This window comes from Pseudophryne corroboree, chromosome 7, assembly GCF_028390025.1.
Source record: "Pseudophryne corroboree isolate aPseCor3 chromosome 7, aPseCor3.hap2, whole genome shotgun sequence".
Classification (NCBI taxonomy): Eukaryota; Metazoa; Chordata; class Amphibia; order Anura; family Myobatrachidae; genus Pseudophryne; species Pseudophryne corroboree.
Genome location: NC_086450.1, coordinates 79,992,403 through 80,014,733, shown reverse-complemented (window position 1 = coordinate 80,014,733; position 22,331 = coordinate 79,992,403). Strand labels below are relative to the sequence as shown.

The window sequence follows — 22,331 nt, the reverse complement described above, 5'->3', positions numbered from 1 at the left end:
TCCAGTTTTTTCTACAGCAAACCTCTGTTACTGCACTATTACTAAATGCTTCCTCTAATTGCTGGGCCTCATTTTGTTGTATTATTATCTCAGTGTCTGACTTTTGTCCCCATAGTGTCACTTTATATATATTCTCTCTTTATATATTGCATTGTTTGTTAAATTCTACTGTATTGTATTGTGGTACGGATACTTGGTGGCACTGTATAACAAGTAGAACATAATTATAGTCATCTGGCAACAAACTATAAAAAACAAAACAAAAAAAACAGTCCAAGTCCCAATGTCATGGTGTTGGTTGTAGGTAGGGTTGTGACTAGGGGTGGGAAAGTGGTGCCACTGTCCAGGGCACAGAGCCAAGAGGGTTGCTCTGTTACTCCCTTGTGACACCAGCATTTGGATTACAGGGAATGTCACCCTGCAACCTGGAGAGCTGCCTGAAGCATCCTTAGGACATTCCAAGTGCTCAGCACCTTCCCGGTCCCTGTAGCCCGCCCCATAACATCATAACATCGTATGTACCGACACGGACAGACACGGAGCAGAATATCACCCTGCTACAGCCCTGGTTGTAGATAAAGGACCGCACGCCCTTCGTCACCTGAAGATGTAGAATCACATCTAGAACACATTCATTAGATGCACTATACTAGAGCTTCCTGGTTACTTTTCCAAAGTTCTGCGGGAAGTCCCAGTGACTCCGGGAAGAATAGATCACCATGAGTGACAGTCAGAATGCTGACGGTCAGGATCGAGACGGATCCCGACGGTAAGTACTAGGGTTAAGGTTAGCCGTCAAGATGTCATTGACAGCATTCTGACCATCAGGATCTGCCGGTATTTCCCATACCTTCCAACTGTACCTTTTTGGCAGGTACAGTAAAAAAAATGTTATGTTCTGTACCGATTTTTGGCTCTACAAACTTCCATTAAAAGTATAGGTAAAGGGGGTGTGGCCACGCCCCCTTTACCTGTGCCCACGCCCCTTTTCAAATTTGTACCGATTTTTATGTGTATGTAATGATGGAGGGTATGGATTTCCATAATCCTCACATGCAATTGGTCAGCTGCATCTTAATGCTGAGAACTCTTCCTGAGGGCAACATTCTAAAGCTGGCATGTACTACTAGACAGCTGTACAGAGTAGGTCGCATTGCTGATTATAACTCTTCAGACAAATACAGTTCACTTTGCATAATGGGGGTCATTCCAAGATGATCGTAGCTGTGCTAAATTTTGCACAGCTACGATCATTCACACCGACATGCGGGGGGGGGCCCAGCACAGGGCTATCCCGCCCCGCATGTCAATGCCGCCAAACCCCCACCCCCTCCCGCAGAAGTGCATGTCAGTTGGAGGTCAGATCACAACAAATTTGTTGTGATCTGACCTCCAACTTACAATCCTTGAAGGAGGAGTTCGCATAAGAAATATTTGTACATCTGCTCTTATGTGGACCACCACCGGATGTTAGTGGTCGTTGAAATGTTTTATGGACAGTTATATCAATACAGTATTAGATGATCTTTTATAAATTTTAATACATTTTGCATATTGGAACATATTGTTTGTTTTCCTAAACAAGATTTTATTTGACATTAGGTCATTCTGTCACAAAAATAGGGGTTTTATAACAACCCCAAGGCGCCAATTACCAATTACACTAATACTACACATATATATATATATATATATATATATATTTTCTCGAAGTCAAAAATATTACATAAAAAGAACATACAATCTACACACATTATGAGTCGCTATACTTGCAAATACGCGCAGCGAGCACAGCAATATATGGTAACACACGCATTTACACGGACATGCCACAGAGATGGATTCGACACTTATTTCATACAGTACGTAACTATAATAATATCAAGCGCCAGACATCATGATGATTTAAAATTATATAATGAAGTAATGTCATGTATGTGTATTATTTGAACGAAACCAGATACACCTGTCATATTTGGTATTAAAGCAAGCAGATTAATGTGTAGATTCATTTGATACTTGTTATTAAGTTGTAGGACATTGCAACAAATAATTATGATTAAATGTATAAAAGCTAAAATCACTTTTATTAGAACAATAGATATTCCAAACAGGTAGTGGACAGGAAGCTCAGGCCAGCCCTTTGGATGTCTTCAAGGCTGAACCTGATTAGCATATACAAAGAGACTAGTGACTCATCATGCATGAGTAAGTTCCCTCCCCCAAACTAGATAACACATTGCTGATCACACAGGAAGCCAGTTCCTGTTTTGTACCAGAGGATGATGGAGTTGCTGGCAGACCAGTGCCTGCATGATTTTACAGAGAGAGAGAAAGAGAGTGATATGGAAAGACGAATTTATATAACTTAAGGATAATGGTATTGTATGCTGGCCTGTAACTGTAACTGTATGTTTTAACTGCTTACTGTGTGAGTTGTAACCATGTAACTATAGGTATACTGTACATTGTAATATATTAAATCCATATCCTTTTAATAACAAATATATACATCAATGAGCTTTGGAACTCAGATAATGTGTGGGTGTATTGTTTTCTCTTATGGGATGCAGTGTTTTGCGATGTACAGCGCACTTTTATCGTATATGGTAATAAGATGCGCCTGGCATCTGCAGTATATATTAGAGTGGGCATTTTAAATATTTGTGAGGAAACAATTTGACATTCACAATATATATATATATATTTATATTTATTTATTTGATAAGGTTATTCATAAGGGCCCTCTCAAGTTTGTTGCCAAGTGGCCCCCACAGACATTAATCCGGCCCTGTCTGATATGGTATTGCAGCAGGAGGCATCTGACATACTGTAAGTCTATCCCCTCTTCTGACAGAGATCCTGGCCCCGACACATTAGAAAACGGAGGCCATCACCACCCCCTTCTCACCCCCAACCAGCTGCAGGCTTTCAATCTCTTGACGTCTGTAGCAGTAGTGCACCCAATGACACAGTATGGGTCCGGCACATGCGCAAAGTATCGGTACTTTGCGCTATGTGCCTCAGATCCAACAATATCTGAATTAGGCCCACTATGTAGAGATGCTCGCACTATTTGCAGTTCAGTTCTCTAAATAAACTAAATAGTAGAGGTGATAAAAAAAAAAAAGGCTGCTGGCTTGAAAATGGAACAAAATGTATTGTTTTAACAATACTACTGTACACACTTCAATAAAATTGCATAAAAATCTATTTAAAAGCAGCAGGTGTGAACAGCAGGTATATCTGTAATGGCTATCTCGTATGGCTGGCAAATAGAATACAATGTCCTCCACAGACTTATTTAATGAAGGATTTGCTTATAATAGAGAATGAAAACGTTTCCAGCTGATGTATTGTAACGTTAGACTCCAAACTATGTAGTTTATATTGTTCATATTGTGAGGTAGATATCCAGGTCCACAGTGTGGGGGCTGCCATTTCCAGTCTGCACACACATATACATATAATATGTTTATAACTAGCGCATATTATATTTAGTCTTTTGCAGTTTTTTTGCACCCGCGACTAGGTTGCCGCGATGCGTGCGCACGCCCATACGCATTGCATTGACGGGTTGTGGGTGTGATTACAGCTAGTCATTGCCGCGATGCTTACACACGTGCATACACATTGTAGCAATGACTAGCTGCACCTGGCTGCGCCTATTCGCTCCCGCGACCCATCAATGCACTGCGTATGGGTCGTGGTCAGGAATATACACATGCGCACTTAACAATGAGCCTGGCTACATCTGTAGGTTTGCTGCATAACCTGCCACCTGTAGTACCTATGGCAAGGATTCATCTGGCAGTGTCTGTGGTGAAGAAGAATCATCTCAGTGCTCCCCCCAAGACCCCTGAGGGTGAAGGAGGAATGAAAGTGCTGGTGAAAGACCCTCATCTTCCAGCCTTGGACCATAGGAACACTGCGCCAAGCACTAAGGGGTCTATTCATGAAGCAGTGAAAAGAGTGAAGAAGTGAGCCTGTGGAGAAGTTGCCCATGGCAACCAATCAGCTGCTCCGTACAATTGTATAGTATGCAAATTATAAATGTTACTTCAATGCTGATTGGTTGCCATGACCAACTTCTCCACTGGCTCACTTCTCCACACTTTTCACTGCTTCACGAATAGACCCTTAAGGGTATTGCTATTGTGCGACGCACCATACTGTAGGTTCACTGTATAACGTGCCAGTTGTAGTACCTATAGCAAGGAATCATCTGGCGGTGTCTGTGGTAGAGCAGAAACATCTATGTTCTCCCCACAAGACCCCTTAGGTTGGAAGACCTGCAGCCTCCGGCACCAGAATATAGGAAAACTGCGCCCAGGACTGAGGGCATTCATATTATGAGACGCACCATAGCTTTGCATAATAAATTGCCCTGGTAGTACCTATGGGAAGGAATCGCCTGGCTCCATCTGAGATCATGGCTAAAGCTCGTCACAGTACACATTCTTCCCCACATCTGTAATGTGCACGTAAAAGGTGATATGAAGATCTCTTGGGCCCAGAGGACAATTACTTGGGCCGATAAGATCATCACTTATGCCAATATGAACATCATTTGGGCCAATATGAACATCATTTGGGCCAATAAGAACATCATTTGGGCCCATAAGAACATCACTTGGGCCCACAACTATCCCAGCCTATGTGAATCTCTTAGCCGGTCCATATCTTGGAAAAATGGGGAGGGGTGAGTCCCATGCAGTGGCGTATCTATAATGGGTGCAGTGTGTGCGGTGCACACGGGCCCCTGGGTCCAGAGGGGGCCCACACCGCACACACTGCACCCATTTCTTCCATACTTACCTTTCTGGCGTCCATCGGTGACCGTGTGTGGGCCCCCTCCTCTCTCGTAGCTGGCACAGCCGCTGCTAGTGTACTGAGCACTAGAGACTCTGGCACAGTGCCAGAGTCTACAGCGCATGCACAGTACTCCGAAAAATTGGCGCGGCAGCTAACAGCGGCTACTGGAGAGGAGGCCCAAAAGCGGAGACTGCACACGGGTCCCCTCCTCTCTAGACACACCTCTGGTCCCATGGTAGTGGAACCGTAATGGTAGGATAACTCTCTAAAATAAGCACCTACGGTAGAGCCAATGAGTGAGAGGTAACTGGGCTCTTGGCAAAAAATGGACAACCAGTCTCAAAGCTGTCAATTGCAAAACAAACTTTTATTTTTATTATAAATCTGTTTCATTTACATTTCAAGGTTAACAATATAGACAAGTGCACAATTCTAACAAAACACAGTACGCAACATAAGGGTAACAATTTTACGAAAACCATTGAAAATTTATAAGAAATATTCAACAGGATCAGTTTGCGTTCTCACTCAGGGGTCTATTTACTAAGCTTAGGATGGAGATAAAGTCAACTGAGATAAAGTACCAGCCAATCCGCTCCAACCTAACATTTCAGAGGCTGGGTTTGAAAAATGGCAGTAAGGAGCTGATTGGCTGGTACTTTATCTCAGTCGACTTTATCTCCATCCAGTGCTTAGTAAATAGACCCCACAGTTAGATATGCAGTTCCAGTACAGCGGAAATAATCGGTAATCAGCAGACGACAAATAACATAGCAGATACGGAATAAGGAATATACTGCCGTGATGGAATATGTCAACAAGTGCATAATTAAGGAACAGTGAGAAAATATAAAATAATACAAGTTGGGATGGGAGACACACATTAGGAAGGAGCAATAGGTTGGGATGGGTGTTGGGGTGGGGTGGTGGAGGGTACCGTATTGACCCTACATAAGAAATCAAGATTACCGGACACATAAAAATCTGTATAAACAAAGACACAACAGCACACGTTAATCTGTAGCTGTGAGACCATGATGAATGGAAATTTGCCATGTCACATAAACATTATGTTCCAGTATGATTACATCCGTGCCCTGATTTGATGGAGCTTAGAGAATCAAGGCATGTCTGACAACAGGTCATTAAGAAATGTTACCAGAATAAACCTTTCAATGCCTCTTTAGCGCTGTCAGGTTGTATTAATAGCATGAGTGTGTAAAAGTGCCCAGTCAGGGACATCACAGATCAGATGACAATGGTGTCACTTATCCAACATTCCTGGAAGTAAAGCAATTAAATACCAGTAACTCAACGCAGAGCAGCAATCATAGGCTGGGGCTGCATCCAATAAATATCTGAACATCAATTGCTACTTTAGTCCTTGAACACACCACGGGCTGTATGCTACACAAATGATATTTATGAATAGAATATATAACTTCGGAGAGGAGATTATGAAGGAATTATGATGCAAGGTTGATATGAACAAATTATAATATTACCATGAAAGCAGATAAAAAATGTAATTCGGGTGCAACTTTATAATCAAAAACAATTAGTTAATGGATCAATTATAATATAAATATGTTGGTCACTTCCATATCTATTAAAGCAGCTCCCATTAGGCATCTGGTATACCTGATAGATACCTGATACATAAGCAAGAGCGCTAAATAGTCATTTTATCAATCAATCAATATAAAATATATATAGTAAAGTGAATTAAGTACATAAAAAAGTATACAAATTCACAATGGAACCTTTTTCATAAAAACATATAAACCATGCCTTTGTCAGAGAGCTGATGTTGTGATAAACACAGTTTCACCCCTATGACCTGTGTCATAGTGGTGAATTGCTCACTATGAAAGCAGTAGTGCACACAGGGGTAGGTTTGGACAGCAACTCCATACACACCTCCCAACTTTCAGGAGGAAGGAATCGGGACTCCAGTGCGGCGTAGCCCCTGGGAAATTGGGCATGGCCTTAATAAATGGGTGTGGCTTTGCAGTAATGCCACAATTATGAGCCACGCCCCTATTTCCAGCACTATGGGGGCTTGGCCAGCGCTCTGTGTGCCAGATTTTAACTCATTGTGGGGGCTAGTTGCTTCCAGGCTTTTTTTATTTTTTTAACATAAATCCCATATACCCAGATCAACCCAGGAATGAAGAGTTAAAAATGTTTTTTTCTGTTTATGTTATAGCAGCACTAGCTGAATACCCGTGCTTTGCTACAGGATGAGGATGGTAAATTAGAATTATAGTTGTTCGTTACTTGACATTGGGTGGAGATCTAGTATATAGGGATATCTTGCTTCCCTGACGCACTTTGTGTAGTGGCCGGACCCCTTTTTGGTTCCCCAAGGGACCCTGCACTTCCCACTATACAACTCTCAGTCTCTGGCTTCCTGCTGCCTCCATTCCCCTCCTCACATCATGTCAGTGCCCCTGTGAAATGATCAATTTATTTAGTTTCTTATATAGCGCAGCACAATATGCATCTCCTGATATACTCTGTGCTGCTCTTGGACCCGGCCACTTCCACTATATAACTCTCAGTGTGTGGGTTCGTGCTACCTCCATTTCCCTCCTGACATAATGTCATTGCCCCTGTCACATACAGCCCTGTCCTGCCTGACATATCATGCATCTCCTAATATACTCTGTGCTGCTGGGGACCCTGCTCCTCCCACTATGACTCTAAGCGTGTGTCTTCCTACTACCTCCATTCTCCTCCTCACATTATGTCACTGCCACATGAAGCCCTGTCGTAACTGACATATCATGCATGTCCTGATATACTCTGTGCTGCTGGCCCACCCCTAGGGGTACTAGGGGTGTGTTACCCCCACAGTGTTTGTTCCCAGATTGTAAGTCATATGTGTATCAAGTTTGGCGTAAATTGCACCAGCCATTCCAGTGTTATGCTGTCTCCTGAAATACTCTGTGCTGCTGTCCAACTCTTAGGGGTGATAGGAGTGTCTTACCCACACAGTGTTTGTTCCCAGATTGTAAGTCATATGTGTACCAAGTTTGGTGTAAATTGCTCCAGACATTCCATAGTTATGCTCTCTGCAGAAATACTCTGTGCTGTTGCCTCACTCCTAGAGCTGCTAGGGGTGTGTTACTCCCACAGTGTTTGTTCCTAGATTGTAAGTCATATGTGTACCAAGTTTAGTGTAAATTGCTGCAGGCATTCCAGAGTTATGCTGGAACATACATATACACATACGTACGTACGTACATACATTTTTGGAGATTTCCGTGGATGGGCATTGACATTTGTAAAACCGGTTCTTAGCAAGCATCTAGGATCTAAGGAGAAGCTACCTGCGAAGTTTCAAGACTGTAGGCCTTGTGTTTTAAGAGATTTTCTGAAGAGCAATCAGTGAGTCAATCTTCTTTTTTGCCTTTTATATATATAGTTTTTTTTAAACCATTAGCAGTGGCGCACTCAGGGGGAGTTTCCAAGTACAGGGAACACACATCTTCCCCAGAAGAACTGAAGGGAAAACTGAAGGCATGATCGGTCAGTGCCTGTTGCAATATTACAGCCTCACACAGTGATTTCATTTGCCCTGAACTACAGCCTCAACAGCATTTTGCTATGTGGTACGACAAGCCCCTCCACTTAACTTCCTCTATTGGTCAGGACTTCCTCTACCCGACTATGGCTGATCACTACACTGCAGTGCATGCAAACAACTAAGCCAGCAACACAGCACAAGCCGGCCGCTGCAGCTGCTACCTAGAGGCTAGGAGTCTTCCTATGGCGCAGATCCTGGCCTATTCCCAAAGCTACTCTGACCACATCCGAATTACCCCCATTGTTACTTTATAATTTTAGAATGTCATTTTAATTTTTACATTTGCAAAATGCTATAAACGTTATAATTATGTTTACAACTGAGAACAATTCATGAAAAATAGATAGTAGTTTAAAACTAATGTATTGTGATCTACACAATGCACACACCATTCATCGTCAACAGAACTCTGCTCAGCACAGACAAGGGAACTATATAAAATAATTAATTCCCTTCTGCACTGATGCCAAATAATGTTCCCTGTATATCTGAGCTAATTACTTCTGATTGTGTATTTATTCTATCCAGAAAATCTTGTTTGATAAAAAAAAATAATAATAATTAAGAAGGTGCAAAGTACTGATAGGCTCCATATGCTTACCTCAGCTTATAAGATTATACCCCACTCTTGCTTCTCATTCAATCATGTATGTGTGTTGTTAAATTTATACAAACACTTTCTTCAATTCAGTGCTATTCCTTTGTGATGCCGGATGCTAGGAAACAGCCGCCTACCGATAAGTCTAAACATATCGCATGTAATTGTTGACTAGCTCTAATGACTGACCAGATCATGTGTGCAGCTTAATTCCGGAGAGAGAAGATTCCGCCTCGTAGCAATGTGGCTTCAAATAGACACAAAACAATGAGCGAGGGTTCTGGTATAAATAGTCCAGCATTATTAGCAGCGTGTGAGTTATGATTACAATGTCACACTAAACCTAGCATTCCTGTGTGGAAATAGTGGTTTGAATAGTGATTGACATGGCCATTCTTTACATGAATGACTTCACACACAGATTGGTTCACCTCCTTTTGAGGAACAGTTATTGATTAGATATATATTATTGCAGGTCTATAAAATGGTTTGGCGTAAAAATAATTTATAAAAAAATAATAATTTGCAAATGACAATTAATTTCATTTTTAAGTTAATTGAAATATGGGGTTGGATATGAACTCCTGGCAGTCAGGATCCCAATGGGCAGAATCCCAGCAACTTTTTTTAACTCAACCCCTAATCCAAACCCACCCCTCCCACAGCCTAACACTAACCTCCACCTCCCGCAGCCTATCCAAAAACACCCGTAGCCTAACCAAAACCTCCCGCAGCCTAACCAAAACCTCCCGCAACCTATACCTAACTGCCCCCCCCCCCCCCCGCACCGCGGGACACTGCGGCCCGCGGGAGAGACCCAAACAAATGGGACTGTCCCGCGTAAATCGAGACAGTTGGGTGCCTACCCCTCACCCCCCTAGTATTTACCCCTAACCCCAACTGCACTACTGTCATCTGGGATTTGTTGGGATTCTGACCGCCAAGAGCCCAACTGTCTATCTTTTGACCACATCCCAAAATATGTAAGCCCCCCTTTCATACACATGCTGTGAAGTATATCTACAGGGATCAATATAAATTATTTTCTTATATTAAGTAATGTAAAGTGCAGATTTTTCAAGCTTGGAGAGAGATGAAGTGGAGAGACATTTAAAAAAAAAAGGACCAACCAATCAGTTCCTGTCAGTTTACAGGCTGTGTTTGAAAAATGACAGGAGCTGATTGGTTGGTACTTTATCTCTCTCCTCATTATTTCTCTCCAAGCTTTGATAAATCTGTGCCCAAGTCTGCTTGATCTCATCGTGCCATACAAGGCCATGAAAGAAGTCAGTGTGTGGGCACAGCTATCCAGGATTGTCTGGCAAAGTGGTAAGAGTACCCATATCACCGCTACGTAGTTTAGTCTAACAGGCTATTTTTATAATAAATTACACTGATAAATTATTTTGTATCACTGCAATAAGTTCCAATGAGAAATCATGGTTATTGCCACATATTGAAGCCACTGTTTGGGGGGGGGGGTGTCCAAAGAAAGTGTGCCCCCTTCCCCCATAGTGTAACAACCAGTTAAAGTGGCTAGGATAGTCAGTAAGTCAGGAACCCCTGAAGCCAAAACTTCAACCCCACCAAGGGCGTAGCTACCATAGGTGCAGGCAGTGCAGCTGCTATGGGGCCCAGAGCTGAGAGGGGCCCTCGTTACATGTGCTATATACATTTTTCACCATTGGGTGGTACGTAGGGGTCCTTTCAAACGTTTTCCTTGGAGCCTGCAATATATCTAGGTATGCCCCTGGACCTGCTCATTGTAGTGTGGTATAAAATGAACTGGAGGGCATTTTAATGTTATATAGTATGAACCAGGGTATTGTAATGAGGCACATTATGAACGGGGAGCACTATATATCATAATGTGAATTGGGGGTACTGTGTGAGGCATAATGTGTATCGGCAGCTCTGAAATGTGACATAGGGTGAACTTAAGTACTACTGCGATTCATAAAAGAAACTAGGGCACTACTATGGGGCATAACATTAAATAAGGCTCTACTATGGTTCAGAAAATTAACTAGGGCACTATTATAGGGCATAAAATTAACATCTGCTACAGAGAAGCATTGGGATAGGGGCCCCTTCAAAATGTTGCTATGGGGCCCACAAAGTTCTGGCTACGCCCTTGGACCCCACAGTGTTCCCTAAGACCCCATTATGGTAATGATATGAGTGATAAACACAGCTTGGTGGTGGCTATGAGAAAATGGTTCTTATCACATTCATATGAGCATGGCGTTTGTAAATCAGCTTTCTGTAGGTGAGTTTTAGACACAAGCTTGTGTGTGCTTGTTTTGTCACATACCCTCATGAAAGCACCATTTCCTTAGGTCACTATAATTAGGCCAAGTTACAGCTACAGTGGTACAATCAGAGCAGTAGCACTATTTTTTTAAACATGTCTTTATTGAAGCTTCATATAATAAAATATATAGGGGTATATTCAATTAGGGTTGAAAGCTGCCGAAAAGACGGCACTTTTTGACTTTTTAAGGTCGAATCGTGATTCGACCTATTCAGTCCCGAGCATTTTTATTCGACAAGTTGGGGAATTTGACTTGTCGAATAGTACGTGAATCGGCGGTATAGCTGCCGATGCACGTACTTTTGAGGGAAACGGGGCCAAATTCGACAGGATTTGGCCCCGTTTCCGACCATCTCAGTCCGACATAAAAAAATGTCAGACTGAGATGAGGGACCTTAGAGAAGGAGAGGGGGGAGAGCCGAGGGGAGATGGGGGACAGCAGCGCCAGAGGAGATGGGAGAGCCGCGGGCACAGGGGGACAGCAGCGCCGGAGGAGACGGTGGGGGCAGACGGGGGACAGCAGCGAGCAGCGTAGCCGGAGGATGTCACAACCGCCGCTCACAGCAGCGTCCACCCGGCTCCAGCAAGCGGGACCTTGCTTGCTGGAGCTGGGTAGACGCTGCACTGAGCGGCGGCTGTGACATCCTCCGGCTACGCTGCCCGCTGCTGTAGCGCTGCGCTCCCGTCTCTCCCCCGTCTCCACCCCGTCTCCACCCCGTCTCCTCCGGCGCTGCTCTCCCCCTGCATCTCAGCTCCTGCATCTCAATTTGACTTTTTTAAAGTCGAATTGAGATTGCTCTGAATAGCCCAGGTCGGATCCATTCCGACAAATGAATGTCAGAATGGATCCGACTTCAATTGAATAAACCCCATAATATAGTAAAATATACATTATAATAATGCAATAACAATAGACAATGTCGCCAGCAGATAACACAAACAATAAGAGTGCTACCTCAAAATATACATTACAGTAATACAGGATGTAGTTATGTGACCGGCGGCCAGGAGACAATACCGGCACCTACATCCCGAACCCTCACTATCCCAACGGCCGGCATGCTGTCCAATAGAGACTATTCCCACTCGTGGGTGTCCATGACACCCATAGAGTGGCAACTGAACCTGTGGCGACAGAGCCCGCAAGAGGCTTCGTTTCGCTCGCCCCCCCCGCCGGGCATCTAAATGCCAGGATGCCACCGTCAGTAATGTGTCACACATACCCAACCCTAGTAATACAATAACGACTAACAATGTACCCAGCAGATAATAAAAGCAAAAAAAAGTGTCATTTCTAAATATAACATACACTAATAAAAAATACAACATGTCAGGTTTAAATCATGAGCATTAAATACTGTATAAAAGAAATAGAAAGAAAAGTTTTATGTCCCTTGTCCCTCTCCGTAAACCCCTCAGGGGATTCCCTCATTTAAATGAAACCTGGGGCTGGATGTAATGATGCCCGAGTTTGACGACTTTGCGGGATGCTGTCTGAACTCAGATTTTTTTTCTAAAGGGGAAATCACTTACAAGGCATGGTTTTGCGTTGTAAGTGATTGCTCCTTTTAAAAAAGTCAGAGTTAGGCCGGGCTCCTGCATGGCTGCCAAACTCGGGAGTCATTACATCACGCCACAGGTCTCCCTTTGTATGACTGAAGGAGGTGCCTCCATCCCTCCAACTCAACCCGAGATGGCTCTTATGCCATGGGTAAAAGTAAGGGTACATAGACGATGAGGGTGACGTGGAATTTGTACTCCTAAATAAGTGAAGTGGTCCGACGTTCAGGAGATGGGTACATCTTGCACCCAAAAACAAGATAAACCAGAGGATTCACACCAAAATGTAGTGGATTTAGTCAGATTAACCGAAAATACGGAACCTCTTCAAGGGCTTTTAAGATGGAAAAAAAAACAAATGAATTGAAACATAGACAAAAATTTCATCTGCGAACGCAGAAATATTAATTTCACTGTAGTCAATCATAATACCCCGGAAGTGGACAGAGCTCTGCCGTAACCGAAATAAAGGTTCAATAGCCAAATTGAATAATAGGGGTGAAAGCGGACAAGCAGCTCTGTTGTTGTATATGTTTGAACATCTGTGACCACTTATTAAACCATGTAGTAATTAATAATAGGAGTTGCAGTTGCAGCAACCACTACCGGACCTAACTGCAACAGGGAGGGACACAGAGTAATTTGTGTGAGGTAAACAATCATTTATGTATGAAGGAGGTGTGAGGTGTTTGTGTATGTGATGGGTATGACTGGTGACATTGTTGGTGCTGTGGCATGTAAGGGAGGGCCATCTCATACACCGCTGCCAGGATGCCTTTATCTATGCTCCCATCTCGCTCCACTCCGATCGGTTCTCAACTCCGCAGCTCGACTTATCTTCCTCTCCCGTCGCTCTACATCTGCCACTCCCCTTTGATAAAATCTGCACTGGCTCCCATTCCCCTACAAACTCCTCACCCTCATGTACAAGGCCCTCTTTAACTCCACTGCTTCCTACATCTCCAACCTCATCTCCCCACATGTCCTCTCGGCCAACAACCATCGCCTCTCCTCTACCCTGGCCACTGCATCCCATTTTACTCATGCTGCCGCCCTTCACTGGAACGAGCACTCTCCCTCTATTAGTCTCTCCACCACCTTGCAAAGCTTCAAACGGGCACTGAAAACCCACCTGTTCATCAAAGCCTACCCTTCCGCATAACCTAGTTCAAGGCCACTTTCCCAACCCCCTGCCTCATGCCTTGGCCATCTATGCCTCCCTTACTTCCAACCATCAGGCTGCCTTTCGCTTGCTCGCACATGTAACCTGTCTGTCTCCACCCCACCCACCCCCCATAGATTGTGAGCTTTTTGGAACAGGGCCCTCTTGCCTCCTGTTCCCACAACCCTCTTCTGTTTACCGCTTCCAGTGGCTGCCTGCCCCCAGTAGTAGGACGACTACTCCTTTGCTTCCTCACTTCTCAGCTGTAGTGCGTACTGAGAACTATGTTGCTAACTGTTACCTGTGCTCTGTTTTAGTTTCTCTGTTACCGTAATGTTAAGTTCTGTGTTCCTTGTATCGTTCTAATGTCTGCCATATGTACGGCGCTGCGAAACACTTGTGGCGCCCTATAAATAAAATATAATAATAATAATAATCTGTGCGACAGGACAAAAGATGTGCTTGCAATGCATTGCTAAGTACACATAGCTCATGTCTGTATGTGTGGATCAGTGCACTCAGTAGGGGCTACTTGTGTATTCCCGGTACGCCATCTACAATGGCCGAGACTCTGATGAATGCCGATGAATTTACATAATAATATACTTTCTTCAGATTTTTTTTATCGACTGATTTTTTCCGTATTTTGCTTTATAATGAGGAACATTTAAATCAGTTGTTTTGTCATTCTGCCTCAATTCACGCAAATTCCCTTTCTTCTGAAACGCTCGGAATAATGAAGCACGACATAGAAGAACTGTACCATTTAATAACGGCTCATTGTTTATGCAATAGCCTTCGCTATATATGGTCAGTGGCAACTCTCTCCGACAGACTTGGGTGAGTTGCTTGTACGTCTATGCACAGGTCATAAGCTTACTCTCACCGGGAGGGGGGGGACGGACGGACGGGGGGGGGGGGGGGGACACATTATGCCTAAACACTCTACAAATAACACTGTGCATATTAATGTCATTTAGCTGACTTCCAAGCCTGGTTCTAGATTCGGCTAGCTACAGAGCACCCTAGTGATAATGCAAGCTGGTGTAACAGTGGTACAACTCCAATTAGTCATTGGAATTAAAAAAGAAAAAAATATTGGCAAATACCAATGTCAGACAGGGTTGGACTGGCCCATCTGGGCACTGGGGAAACTCCTGGTTGGCCCCACTGCCTTCTCCTCCACTAGGGATCAGGTTCAAGGATGGGTACTTGAATTATATATGTTACATTTTATACTGCATAGTACTATGGTATATTTTCTACAGTGCATGAATCTGCTAATTTATCATGCATAGATTATATTTATAAAGAGGCGCAACCCATCCACTCTTTAATTGATAGCCAAGCTTCTCTGTATGATGGCCACACCTGCTCTGTATGCTGGCCACACCCCTAAGCATGGACCACAACCAATGAATTCTCATAGTGGGACATTCTTGCCCCAGTCCAACACTGATGTTGGGTAATCCCAATGTAATCTTTTTATTATAATTATTCTTATTATCTTTACATTTTAGTTAGCCACAAAGTTTCATCAGTGCTGTACAAGGACTATACATAGGTGGTCATTCCGAGTTGTTCGCTCGCAAGGCGATTTTAGCAGAGTTGCTCACGCTAAGCCGCCGCCTACTGGGAGTGAATCTTGGCATCTTAAAATTGCGAACGAAAGATTTGCAATATTGCGATTACAAACTTCTTAGCAGTTTCAGAGTAGCTACAGACTTACTCGGCATCTGCGATCAGTTCAGTGCTTGTCGTTCCTGGTTTGACGTCACAAACACACCCAGCGTTCGCCCAGACACTCCTCCGTTTCTCCAGCCACTCCCGCGTTTTTTCCGGAAACGGTAGCGTTTTTACCCACACGTCCATAAAACGTCCTGTTTCCGCCCAGTAACACCCATTTCCTGTCAATCACACTATGATCGCCTGAGCGATGAAAAAGCCATGAGTAAAAATCCTAACTTCTTAGCAAATTTACTTGGCGCAGTCGCAGTGTGGACATTGCGCATGCGCACTAAGCGGAAAATCGCTGCGATGCGAAGAAATTGACAGAGCGAACGACTCGGAATGACCACCATAGTACCAGTTTACTTCAACATCGCATTAGTACAATACTGTGTAAATTGACATATATTGGAACACAGGGTGAGGCTAGGGTAACTCACTATTTTGTATGGCAAGGGGTGGTAAGCTGCAGGCAGGGGAGGTGCTGTAGTTAGGCACTTGTGGAACAAGATACAGAACAGGGCCGGTTCAAGGGCGCAGAGCGCCCCGGGCAGGGAAGGGGCGTGGCCTAATACAGGGGGCGTGGTGAGTCACGCCCCCTGTACATTGAAAGCGCCGCTTGAATGCTGAGCGGTGCGCGATGACGTCATCGCGCACCGCACAGCAAAAGGTCCTCTCCACGAAGAGAAACTAGACGCTATGCGTCTAGTTCCCTTCGTGGAGAGGACCTTTGCTGTGCGGTGCGCGATGACGTCATCGCGCACCGCTCAGCAGTTACTCTCCACGAAGGGAAACTAGACGCATAGCGTCTAGTTCCCTTCACAGGAGGCGCCGAGGACGGGGACGGCAGCGGGCAGCGGAGGCGGACGGGGGACACAGCGGGCAGCAGTGGCGGATCTTGCCACGGTGCGGCGCCCTCCGGATGGCGCCAGCGCCCTCCGGAAGGCGGCGCCCCGGGCAAAAATCCTGCTTGCCCGTGGCAAGAACCGCCACTGATACAGAACATAAGAAACATATGGAATTGGAGTTGGGGTAAGATGTATTAGTGATCTTATTTAATATGTGGTCAAAAACATCCATCATCACCTTCTTACCTGTGGGACAGCTCTGCAATATCCAGCTGTCCTGGCTGTGTCCACACTACCAGGTGTATAACCCATCCGATCTAATGAGCATGAGCCATCAACCATGCATATAACAAATTATTTTAAAATGAATGGGGCTATTTTACAGCCCCAGAAAATAAACATTTATTTCAGGGGGGAAGTCTGTTAGATGTAACATCTGTGTTACACATACTTGCCTACTTTCCTGGTTCCTGCGCGAGACACCTGATTTTTTGGGTAGTCCGCCGCATCCCACCCACTTCCTGGAGAAGTGGAAAGAATGGGGAGAATACTATTGGATTCCAAAGAGGGGGCCGGGCAGTGGCGTAACTAGGGGATCTGCAGCCACTGCGATCGCTTGGAGGCGCGCAGGGCTGCGGGGCGCCCTAGCCGCCCCCACTGATTCTGTTTTGGGAAGGAGGGTGTCATAACTGAGGGCCTGAGCTGACGGGAGGCAGCCTCAGTTGTAGGGGCTGAGATGTACCGGAACCTGGGAGGTTGTATCAGACCCCTGGACATGTAAGTAACATGAATAATAACTGCCCGAAGGCGTGACCACGACAACTTGGATAAAAGTCAATGATGTTTATTATGACAACTCCGCAACACAGCAGCAGTAAAAGAAAACGTAAAAGTCAGCAAAGAATAAATACAGTTCCTGGGTACTACAGGATGGCAGGAGCCACAGGGCACTGGTAGTGTGAGATAGTTCTTATGATCTTCTAGATGGAAAGTCCTTACCAGGCCCGACTGTAGCAATGGAGATAACCCAGGATTGTGCCAGCTGGTGTTCCAGGAAAAGCTGGGTTGCTGAAGATAAAACAGCTGCTGTGGATACTGGCTGGAACCAGACTGTTGTTAGCACGGAGTGGATACTGGCTGGAACCAGTTAAATAATAAATGAACTTGGGAGCGATGAAATATGAACTGAAATGTAGAACTTGAGAGCGGAGAAATAATAATACCGGTGGAGAGTGGTAAAGTGTAGAAAGGACACCGGCCCTTTAAGGGAAGCTGTACTCTGCTGGAAGCTGAGCTGGAAGCAGGTAATGTTGTAGCTGGAAACAGATGAATCCACAATGGATTGGAGAGTCAGGCTACACCGCAGGTGGAATGCTGGTGCGGGTCTCTATGGTGGAAGTCTTGAGACAGGAGCTGGAACCTGGAAGACAATCACAGGAGAGAGACAAACAGGAACTAGGTTTGACAACCAAAGCACTGACGCCTTCCTTGCTCAGGCACAGTGTATTTATACCTGCAGCAAGGAAGGGATTGGCTAGGCAATTATGCAGATTAACAATACTGACAACAGATTGGAGGAAATGATCAGCTGACAGAATCCAAGATGGCTGCACCCATGCAGACACTTGGAGGGAAGTTTGGTTTGTAATCCATGTGGTAATGAAAACAGTAATGGCGGCGCCGGCCACTGGAGACAGGAGACGCCAGGCTGACAAGTGCACATCCAACCACGCGGACACAGCGGAGGCCGCGGCTGACGTAATCGCCACTCTGACACTCTGCATGCAGAAGCTCAGGGACGGCGGCGGAGGCCGCGGAAGACGCCATGCCAGATGTAATAAGGCGTTACTGTGACAGCGTCTCAGAGAGACAGGAGAGGATGCAGGAATGTGAACATTAGGATAACAGATGGGATCCGGTCCTGGAGCGCTGAGCCAGCCTTAGGAGGCATCTGATGGGTAAGAAATGGCGTCCAGATACCCGGATCGTGACAGCACCCCCCCCTTTAGGAGTGGCCCCAGGACACTTCTTTGGCTTTTGAGGAAACTTGGAATGGAATCTCCGGACCAAGGCAGGAGCATGGACAGCAGAAGCATTGGTCCATGAACGTTCCTCAGGGCCGTAACCCTTCCAGTTAATAAGATACTGTAGTTGACCGTAACGGTGACGTGAGTCCAGGATCTTGGCCACTTCATACTCAACGCCTCGTTGAGTTTGGACTTTCGGAGTTGGAGGAAGTGAGGAATGAAACCGATTCAAGATCAGCGGTTTCAACAGGGAAACATGGAATGTCCTGGGTATTTTTAAGAAGGGAGGCAACTGAAGTCTGTAAGCAACAGGATTGATGACTTGTTCAATCTTGAAAGGACCGATATAGCGAGGTGCAAACTTCATACTGGGAACTCTTAACCTCAAATTCTTCGTGGATAACCATACCCGATCACCCACCTTGAGAGCAGGAACTGCTCGACGCTTCTTATCCGCAAACTTCTTGTACCTGAACGATGCCTTGAGCAGAGCTGATCGTACGCTCTTCCAGATATTGGCAAACTGATGCAAGGTGATATCCACTGCGGGAACAGAAGTTGCTGGAAGCGGTTGGAACTCAGGGACTTTAGGGTGGAATCCAAAGTTAGTGAAGAATGGTGTTGAAGCAGATGAAGAATGATACTGGTTGTTATGACAGAACTCGGCCCAGGGAAGTAATTGAACCCAGTCATCTTGAGAGGAGGACACATAGATGCGGAGGAAGGCCTCCAAGTCCTGATTCACCCTCTCGGTTTGACCATTGGTCTGAGGATGGTAAGCCGTGGAAAACTTTAGCTTGACTTGGAGGACTTGACATAAACTTCGCCAGAATTTGGCTGTGAATTGAACTCCTCGATCTGAGATAATTTCTTCAGGAAGACCGTGGAGTCGGAAGATCTCTTGTATGAATACTTGAGCCAACTTGGAAGCTGACGGAAGACCGGTGAGAGGAATGAAGTGTGCCATCTTGGTGAACCGGTCAACTACCACCCAGATGGTATTGAACTTGTTGCACATGGGTAAGTCTGTAATGAAATCCATCGACAAGTGGGTCCATGGTCGACGGGGAACGGATAGTGGAACCAGTTGCCCCGCAGGCGACTGGCGGGATACTTTATGTTGGGCACACTTTGGGCAAGATGCAATAAACTCCAAGACGTCCTTTTTCAGAGTTGGCCACCAATAGGACCTAGAGATAAACTCCAGGGTTTTTTGGATACCTGTATGTCCGGCAAAACGGGAAGCATGGGCCCAATGCATGAGCTTCTTCCTTAGCATCGGCTTCACAAAACTTTTCCCTGATGGGGGCGTAGAGTCCATCCCTACCGTGGAGAATGCCAACGGATTTATAATAGGATGCTTGTCTGAAGACTCTGACTCATTTTCTTGCTCCCATGAGCGGGAAAGGGCATCGGCCTTGCGATTCTGAGAGCCCGGACAGAACTGGAGTTTAAAGTCGAACCTGGAAAAGAAAAGTGCCCATCTGGCCTGACGAGGGTTGAGACATTGTGCGCCCTTCAGGTATAAAAGGTTCTTGTGGTCTGTAAGTATGGTGATTGAATGAGAAGCTCCCTTCAACAGATACCTCCACTCTTCTAGAGCGAGCTTGATGGCTAGCAACTCCTGGTCGCCAATGGCATAGTTGCGCTCAGCTGGGGAGAACTTCCGGGAGAAGAAACTGCAAGGGTGTAAATGGCCATCTTTAGCCCTCTGAGATAACACCGCTCCTACTCCAACAGAGGAGGCATCCACCTCTAAGATGAAAGGAGAGTCGATGTCAGGCTGTTTCAGAACAGGCGCAGAGATGAACCTTTGTTTTAAAAGATGAAATGCTTGCATGGCTTCTTCAGACCACTTGGACGGGTTAGCACCCTTCTTAGTGAAAGCAGTAATAGGCGCCACAATGGTGGAAAAGTCTCGTATAAACTTTCGGTAATAGTTGGCGAACCCTAAGAACCTCTGGACCCCTTTGAGGGTTAAGGGTACCGGCCAATTTTGGATTGCTTGTAGTTTCTCAGGATCCATCTCTAGTCCGGAACCGGACACAATGTACCCTAGAAACGGAATGGACTTGACTTCAAAGACGCATTTTTCTAATTTGCAATAGAGATGATTGACACGGAGACGGGACAGAACCTCTTTAACCCAAAAACGATGTTCCTCTAAATCGTTGGCAAAAATGAGGATATCGTCTAGATAGACCACGACATGACGGTATAGAATGTCTCTGAAGATCTCATTGACAAAATGCTGGAAGACAGCTGGAGCATTGCTCAATCCGAAGGGCATGACGAGGTACTCATAATGTCCGTCACGGGTGTTAAAGGCGGTCTTCCACTCGTCACCCTCACGGATCCGGATGAGATTGTATGCACCTCGCAAGTCCAGCTTTGTAAAGATGGTAGCTCCGCTAACTCTGTCAAAGAGCTCAGTAATCAGGGGTAAAGGATAACGGTTCTTGATGGTAATGTCGTTCAAACCTCTGTAGTCGATGCACGGCCGCAGACCACCATCTTTCTTTTTTACAAAAAAGAAGCCTGCGCCGGCTGGAGAAGAAGAAGGTCGAATGAACCCCTTTGCTAGGTTCTCTTTAATATATTCCTCCATAGAATGCGTCTCAGGCAGAGACAACGGATAAGTTCGGCCTCGAGGTGGAACCTTCCCTGGAACGAGATCAATCGGACAGTCCCATTCTCTATGAGGAGGAAGGATATCAGCAGAAGCTTTACTGAACACATCCGTGAAATCTTGATATGGAGGAGGTGGAACATCAGACGACCTGGGGGAGGAAGAACAGACAGGCAATACTTTAAACAAACATGTCTCAGCACAGGAGGAACCCCATGCCAGGATTTGCGTAGTCGTCCAATCAATTGTAGGATTGTGAAGACGGAGCCATGGAAGGCCCAGGACCACAGGATGTGTGGCTCTTGGAATCACTAAAAAAGAAATAAGTTCGGAATGAAGAACTCCCACTCTCAGACGAACTGGTAGAGTCCTTAAAGAAATAACTGCATCAAAAATTTTGCTGCCATCCACGGCAGTTAAAGAAATGGACGAAGGAAGTCTCTCGGTGGGTAGGGACCACCGTTTAACATAGGCTTCGGTAATAAAGTTCCCAGCTGCTCCGGAATCAAGGAGGGCAATGACGTTCCGATAACGTTGAGCAACTTGAAGCGAGACTGGGAGATTACAATCTTGAGGAGATGGAGAGGAGATCATTACTCCTAGCCGGCCCTCTCCTTGGCGAGCTAGGATTTGGAGTTTCCCGGACGTTTGGGACAGGCATTAATGGTGTGAGACGGAGCTGCACAATAGAGACAGAGAAACTCGGAGAGACGTCTTCGGCGCTCAGCAGGAGTTAAACGGGAACGGCCAAGTTGCATGGGCTCATCTTTAGATGGTGACAGTTGACGAGGAGGAGGAGCAGAAGATTTTGGAGCAGATGATCTTCCACGCTCAGTTGCTCTCTCTCTGAAACGTAAATCAACTTTCGTGCAGAGTGAGATTAGCTCATCTAACTTAGAAGGTAAGTCTCTGGTAGCTCACTCATCTTTAATACGCTCAGATAAGCCATGCCAGAATGCAGCATACAGGGCCTCGTCGTTCCATGCCAGTTCGGATGCCAGGATCTGGAACTGTATCAGATATTGTCCTACAGTACGTGACCCCTGGCGTAAACGGAG

The 22,331-nt window shown here is 45.3% G+C and overlaps 1 protein-coding gene across 2 annotated transcripts in view; it reads right to left on the bottom strand.

Annotated features, from left to right (window-relative positions):
• Nucleotides 1-22,331, bottom strand: part of ZNF385B (zinc finger protein 385B) — an 893,240-nt gene that overhangs the window by 331,078 nt on the left and 539,831 nt on the right. The gene's annotated exons all lie outside the window — the stretch shown is intronic.